The 6,142-nt window shown below is 40.6% G+C and overlaps 1 pseudogene across 1 annotated transcript; it reads right to left on the bottom strand.

The window, feature by feature from the left end:
* Positions 1-4,916, bottom strand: LOC143875638 (disease resistance protein ADR1-like; annotated as a pseudogene). Its single transcript, XR_013250162.1, has 4 exons — positions 4,446-4,916; positions 1,558-1,899; positions 1,222-1,445; positions 1-1,042 (listed from the first exon to the last, which is right to left on the bottom strand). The product of XR_013250162.1 is annotated as a disease resistance protein ADR1-like (transcript).
* Positions 4,917-6,142: the final 1,226 nt, after the last annotated feature.

The raw sequence follows: 6,142 nt of genomic DNA, 5'->3' as shown, positions 1-6,142 counted from the left end.
AACAATTTTTTTCTTATGGATGACTTGTTTGTATAATATATACAAAAGAGGAGTGTAGCTAACATAATTGTCTTTCTGAGGTGAAATGTTGAAGAAGGGACCAAATGTTTATGTTCTTTTGTTCTTTCCTAAGCTAAAAAGAATTTTCAGATGTCATAAACAAATTTACACAGAAACTTAAACATAAGCATTAGCATGGAAGACTAATTCACTCCACAAGCCAGTCCAGAGTATGGCACACCTCTGCAACCTGAACCCGAAGCTCTGGTATCGCCTTTTCCGCTTCTTTCCAGGAAAAGGCAATATCTTCGTCGCATATTACACGTACCAGATACCTCAATGACGCCACCGAAGAAGGAAGATAACTTATCTGCAAACACTCCCTCATGTCAATCTTCTCCAAACTAATCAACTGACCCATCCCTTCAGGGAGATTTCTCAGATCCACGCATTGAGAGACATCAAGATATTTCAAACACTTCAGCTTACAAATCACTTGAGGAAGCTTTTTCAATGATGGGCAGGCATAAACTCTAAGAATCTGTAGAGAATTTAAGTTGCCTAGTTCGGCCGGTAACTCATACAGATCATGGCAGTTGGTGATGCTTAGACTCTCAAGAGAACGGATTTTGCAGAGGGTTGATGGTAGCTTGATTAGATGGATACAGTGATCCATGGTGAGGTCTGACAGGCGAGGGAATATTAGAGGGAGATCGGCTACTGACCCACTGAGACTGTCATTAACCTGACAAAGAACTAGAGAGATTTTTCGTAAGCTTCGAAGAGGGACTGTGGTTTCGGGTAGGGGAGGGACAGTTATCTTTTTCTAACCAGATGCTCGTCAAGTTATCCAATGAGGTGAACACTGATGAATTGTGGTGGGTTGCGCTTGAGGTGGAGCAATTTATTATAACTAGAGCTTTGAGCTTTGGCATTATCTTGATGAATGGCGGTAAGAAATACGTGCTTGATGAGAAATGTAGCATGATAACTTCAGCATTAGAACAGTGCATCTCAACCCAGTCGGATTCTTTCATTTCACCTAGTAAAAACATGTTTTAATCGGAGTTAGATCTTTATTGAGTAGAGCAAACTATTCAAATGAGATGAAAGTCTTAAGAGAAAAAGCTAACCATTTAAGAATTAAACAAGGATACGAGATGCAAGCACAGACGAAAAATTAACTGAACTAAGAGAACAGATAAATGATGAATTGAATACCTGTACGAATTGAAACAATCTGGGCTGAGAAATACTTCAAAGGGTTGATCCTTATTTCTCAGCCAATCCCTTGGGAGCCCATCTCCTCTTCTTGGCATAACCAATCTTTTCCGCATGTTTAAACTCTCACGGTTGCTCATGTGAAGTGCAACATCTCTCAAAACATCATGCTGAGTGACAGAAAGGTCACTATAACTGCTATATATATGTCCCCAGCCCGGTTCCTGCGATGCAAATAATTAAAAGGGAAAAACTAGATTAAATTAGGATTTCTTTAGGTGTTAGGAATATTCAAATTTCAAATTCAAGAGATCATCTGAGTTTCTCGATACATACTGTGGATCTTTCACGAGAGAGAAGATTTTTGTTTGAAAGCTCAATCAGTATTGCAAAAGCATCCTCTTCATCAAGACCATGTATCTCAACCCACATGTTGATAAGTACATCCGGAGGAATTTTTTTGTCCTCGGGAAAGGAACCCAAATCTAGAAAACACTCCCTAACCTTTGTTGATAAGCAGTCGATACTAATTGCCATTCGTTTGAGCAAATTGAGCTCATGAGAATCAGAAATTGCTTCTCCTCGTGATAGTTTGTTTCTGGCACTTTTCCAACGGCCTCTTAATGAAGCTCCAATCACTTTTAGAGCTAGAGGGAGCCCTTTGCACTCCTCAACAACCTGTTGTTCAGTTGTAAGTCAAATCTCTCAACAAATATAGGCATGGTTTCTTAATCCAAAAAAAAAAACAAGGAGATTTATGTGTTTGTAGGTTGATTATGTACCAGAAAGATTGTTCACATTTGCAACAAATCTAGACTTATATAATAAAGACATGAGTACAAAACATTTTGGCATGCAATTCAGCCTGGATTAATTTACGTTTCCATCAACATAAAGTTGAGTGGGTTTTTTCAGTTATTGATACAAGGCCATATTCGTTTTGGATTTTGAGAATTGATTTTGAACCCAAAACTGGTCATGGGACAAAATTGCATTTCATTTTCAGTTCTATAATCGGTTTTCGACTCACACTCAATTCTCAAAATCCCAAACAAACAGGGCCTAAGGGTGTTTGTTAATCATACCTGTAGTACAAGTTTCTTCTCGGCCGTGAGAGGAATTGACCGTTGCTCGAAAGCGTAAGCGGAATCAGATCATTAGCATTAGTGGCACGATTGCCATTGATCTGTTCCCATATCTTTAATTTCAAGTGTTCCACATTTGGGGATTGTGAGACAGTCTAAAAAATAATCCTATTATTGAAGCGACCTGGAGAAGGAAGTTTACAGAGTTGTAATGCTTTCGCAGCAACCAAATAAAATGGAAAAAGAAGTAAATCATAGTGGGGAAAAAAAATTCAAATCTTCTAGTTTCAACTTAAACCCAGAAATATCTTTCATTTTAGAAACCCACAAACCCAAACCTTCTACTTTCAAGTAAACAAATAAACAAAAACCCAGAGAGCGAACAGAAAATTAAACAAAACCCAGAAATACCTTTCATTTTAAAAGCCCACAAATCCAAAGCCCTCTACATTTAAAAACAAGCAATTAACCAGAAAACCCAAATCAAAACACACACTTCTTAGCTGATAATCTCTACAAATCTCTCTAGCCAAAGTATTCTTCCCACACCCACAAATCCCACAAATCCCAACCATTTGCATGATCGGATCCGTTGATCTGAACAGTAACAATAAGGCCAGCCAAATGGTTCTGATATCATCTTGATCGGACAATCCTAAGCCCTTCATCCATCAAGCCTCGATCAATGATATTTATTTCTTGTCATAAAAGCCATGGTTTAAATTCCACAATAAAAAAATCACAATTTTGGATTGTAGAATTGCCTCTTTGGTGTGATTTTTCACGGCAAATTGTATTAAAATAAAGTAGCGGTCTTTGGTTCAAAGGTTCTGTTCCCAGGTATGCTGTTACTACATGGAAAGCTCTTCACTACAGTCTACAGGCTGAGCACTAAGGATCTCCTTGACAGCAGGTGTGTTCTGTGTAATGCGGCCCCTGAAAGTGTAGATCATTTATTTTTCAATTGCGGATTTTCTGCTTGGATTTGGAGATCCATCCTTTGGAGATGCAATTTTCGGAGGAAGCCAAATAACTCCCTGCTGAAGGAGGAGGAATGGATGCGTAATCATTCCTCCGGAAATGGGCAAGCAGCCACTGTCCTGAAATTCTGCTTCACCCTCTCTATCCATCGAATCTGGTGTGAACGAAACAGAAGAAATTTTGAAGACTGCTCCAGGCACAAAATGCACATCCTAAAAGATATCATGTTGGAAGCCAAACTGAAAATCAATTCTCTGAACATCTCTAACTCCAATTGCGGCTGGTTAGTTCAAACTGCGATAAATTTCGGCTATAAGTTCTCGGAAAAATTGCTCATCCCAAGAACGTGCGCTTGGATTCCCCCTGATGTTGGCGAAATCAAGATTAACTCGACAGTAATGGTGGTGGTATTGGAGAAATCCTAAGAGACTCCCATCGTATGGCCATTGCAATGTTTTCAATGAATGTGGACAAGGAAGAGATCTACGAATTAGAGCTGCTTGCGATATCCTTTGGAATTGATTTAGCTGTCTCCTTCGGCCTTAAAAATCTCTGGTTAGAATCGGGTTCCAAATTTGCAGTAGACATCATTTCAGGAGTCTCGCCTATCCCTTGGAAAAAAAGCAACTCTAGTTGCCCACATTACAAACGTTTGCAGCTCCCTCATCTAATTGGGATTAGATTAGCCTTATATATTTTGATAATCCAATCTTAATCCCAATTTAATTGGGATGAGATACGGCCATTCACAAACTCTATACTACATTATTAGTACTATAAATCATGTTCCGTTTCAGTATTTTATTGTAGCATAGATTTTTCCTTTTCCCTGTTTTTCACCTCCTTCTCATGCACTCCTCACACAGTACTCCGTCAAATCTTTTTCCCTCCCTTCCCCATTGTGCCCCTTTCTCTCACTAGGTCAGTAGGGATCCATGAATTTTTTTTTAATAGCTGCCAAACATGCCCTAAATGAATGGAAATTACAATTCATTTCTTATACAAGCTGTCTGAGAAATAAAAACCACTTATGCCTTGTATAGAAATGGTATAAATCGTATAGAAATGGCATGTTTATGGATTGAGACACTCCGGAAATCACGCTTTCTTAGAGAATATGCCTCTTCTGGATTCAATAGGGTTTGTCTCCCAAGATACAACGATCCCTCGTGGTTTGTCTCCCACCCCACCCTCACCAGCAAAGTGCTTACCCTCCACCTTCTTATATCTATACCAAGAGGCACAAACCAAGTAAACCCCAAAATTCAGCACACTCAACCCTGCCAAAAGCCAATAGAAGTAATTCAACTTGTCCCTATTCAAATTGTTGTTAGCCAACCAACCCCCACTCAGCTTATTGACCACCTCTACCACAATTGAGCTCCCATAGTAGCCAAAAGCCAAGCTACACCATGAAATGGCTGTCCCTAATGACTTCATACCCACTGAACTCTCTTCATAGAAAAATTCAAGTAGACCCACTAGTGTAAACATGTCAGCTGCCCCAAACACTACATACTGAAATCCTAACCAAAAGAAACTCATTGGTAAAGGGTCTGGGGAGTCTACCATATGGTGTTTCATTGCCACTGACTTTCGGCGAGTCTCGATGACTCCGGCGATTGCCATGGAGATCGTGGACGAAGCACCTTGGTTTACATTGATCTAGTCGGCTGTTGAGAGCTTTTTGAGGATTGTAGTAGCTTTTGACAGCTGATTAAAAAAGTGTTATTATTATGAAAAATGTCATGCCAATACCGGTCAGCGAGCCTTTTGAGAATTTTTGTGTGCTTGTTTTTTTTTTCTTTCGTGTTGCAGTGTCACATATCCTAGCATTGTATTTTTAAGGAAAACGGCTTCCGTCTTAGCACCTCTTAAAAAAAATGAAATGGTTGTATCTATAAAAGTAACTGTATTCCTAATATGGAGGTTGTTTCACCTCCCTCACAACTAAATAATCCCCAAAATCATCCCATTCACTTCCGCAAATGGCTGAGATTAAAAAAATCTGTCTTTTAATTCGGCTAATTTCCGACGACGCCCTTAGTCATGAGGCATGACAGAGGTGAAATTAGTCACGCCCAGACCCCACTGTGTAAATATTGTGTGGTTATGGGTCTCCTACCCTCTCTAGTTTGGTTTTCCACCAGCACTACCATGCTCGACCCGCCCTGCAGGGGCCTGCCCCAAAATGCGTCTACACAGGGTGAAGGAGAATGCATGTATATAGTCCACAAACTTTCTCTCCCTTTCCGATGTGGAATCTCACAAGCCACCCCTTTGGGACCCAACATTCTCACTGTCACACTCCTCTGGGGCCTAGTATTCTCGGCCTAGTATTCTCCCTGGCATAGCGTACTGCAGGAGGTCCGGCTCTGATACCATTATATCATGCCCTGACTCCACTGTCTAAATATTATCTGATTCCGGGTCTCCTATTCTTCCAGTTGGTTTTTGGGCTAGTTTTTAGGCTATATATGCAGATTCTCGCTCTCCCTATGTAGACTCGTTTTTAGCATCCCCAAGGGACGGGCACTTGCGAGGTGGGTTGGGCATGGTAGTACTGCTGGAAAACAAAACAGGGAGGGTAGAAGACCTAGAACTAGACAATAGTTAATGGTATCAAAGCCAGACCTCCCCGCAATATGGTGTGTCAGCGAGGATGCTGGGCCTCAAGAGAGGTGGACCCGAAGGGGGTGCCAGTGAGGACGTTGAGCCCTAAGGAGAGTGGATTGTAATTAAGATCCCATATCAGAAAGGGAGAAAAGATTTCTAGGTTATATATGTGGATTCTCCCTCTCCTCGTGTAGACACGTTTTCAGCATCTCCTAGGTACCAACTTATTACGCAGTACT

The sequence above is a fragment of the Tasmannia lanceolata genome, unplaced genomic scaffold (genome assembly GCF_043159265.1).
Source record: "Tasmannia lanceolata isolate RefF3 unplaced genomic scaffold, GAP_Taslan_0.1 ptg000004l, whole genome shotgun sequence".
Taxonomy (NCBI): Eukaryota; Viridiplantae; Streptophyta; class Magnoliopsida; order Canellales; family Winteraceae; genus Tasmannia; species Tasmannia lanceolata.
This window is presented reverse-complemented; position numbering and strand designations above follow the sequence as displayed.